We start from the raw sequence: 1,738 nt of genomic DNA, 5'->3' as shown, positions 1-1,738 counted from the left end.
AATGGCCGTCAGTCAGTCAATCAGACGCACCAACATAATATCTATAAAAGTAAAAGCAGTTATGCCATTCCCAGCAGTATTGTGACGATTGCACTCGAATTCTCAGGACAGAAACGGTACATAACAAACATGTTCAGATCAAAGTTTAGCTCACGAGCGCTACAACTCGGAATTTCATGTTTTAGTAGTGGCTGTATGGAAACTCTAAATATGTCATGTGAGACAAACATTGTTAGTAATTGATACGATCGAGTTAGAAAACTTAAATTCACCAGAAGTGATATTAGGTAATTCAGGGATTGCTCCTTACATGATACTCGACAATCCAATAGATATCTCGCCAATGCAATGTTACCACCAGAGTAGCAACATTCGCATTATCTATGGAAGACCTGATATAATATGACAGTTAGAAGGGGTGAAAAACAAAGGAATTTTAACTGAATTTAATTGAAATGTAAAGTTTGGCAGCCCCCCTCCATTAATCCGCGTATATGGAAAATAAAAATGTTTTCATTTATTTCACCATAAGATACAGTGGCCTCGATGGATGTGTATCTACTTTAAACCTACTTCTTACGAAAGATAATCAAACGGAAAGACATAAACGGGCACCTTACACCAATACAATTTGATTGACAAACAATCAACGATAGTTTCTTTATATTATAGTTAATGTATAACCTCTACAGCAAAGCATGATGGGGGGTCAATACAAGTATACGCTTGATTTCAGCAGTTACTCATCATGTCATTCCCTGAAGAACAAGACCTGCTGTTGAGCAGGGATTCATCTTCTAGCAAGACAGTGATCTCAAGCATGCAGCAACTATGGTGAAACGATACCTGGAAAGAATATTAGGACGGTGGAATACAGTTTGGCGTGTAAAAAGATCAGATATGAATATTATTAACGATGTCTAGGCTTATATGGAAACTTAGAGATTCAAATGGCAGCCAAACAGCTTGAATGAATTGTGTGTGCGAGAGGGGGAGGTAATATAGAAAATTTGGAACAATACTGCACAATTACACATTGATAAACTTATGGCAGAATTAAAAACTAAGTGGAACTACTGTGTTGAGAGTAAATACAAAATATCAGTTAATAGCACATCTTATTTGCTTAACTTTTGTATTTTCGGCATTAATGTATTGTACTAGAGAGCAGGTAACTAGTCAACATTACCCATCGTCAACTCTTGGTTTGAACATCACATTATAACGCCCTCACAGCTGAAAGAGCGAGCATGTTCTGTGATGGGGATTCTAACCTGCGAGTCGAGCGCCCTAACCACCAAACCAGGTCTATCGGTTTGGTTCTAACTAGATAAACAACGTAGTGGTCATTTTAATACTAGAAATAAACGACCTTAAAACTCCAAATTTTGTTATATTTCCTTAACTGAACACTCAACATGTTGCTTCACAGCTTTTATTTTTTAGGAACTTTCCACTAAAACACAAATCGTAACTGACAGTACAAAGCTTCAGGGTTTTAAGGTAGTTTATTCCTAGTATTGTCTTTTATAAGCCCGGGTGCGCTACAGAAATAAAGTAACGTAGTGGTCAGAGTTTTTTTTTTTCTAGTTAGATAATAAAATGGTATTCTTTAGTTTTAATTCAATAAAGAATTTTTCTTTCAGATAGCTACAGAAGGGTTATTTGCCCAACCCGTCCCTAATTTTGAAGTGTTAGGCTAGAAGGAAGGCAGCTAGTTTGTTTGTTTTTTTGAATT

This window comes from Limulus polyphemus, unplaced genomic scaffold (assembly GCF_000517525.1).
Source record: "Limulus polyphemus unplaced genomic scaffold, Limulus_polyphemus-2.1.2 Scaffold2667, whole genome shotgun sequence".
In the NCBI taxonomy this organism is placed as follows: Eukaryota; Metazoa; Arthropoda; class Merostomata; order Xiphosura; family Limulidae; genus Limulus; species Limulus polyphemus.
The sequence above is the reverse complement of the archived record's forward strand: the minus strand, read 5'-3'. Positions refer to the sequence as shown.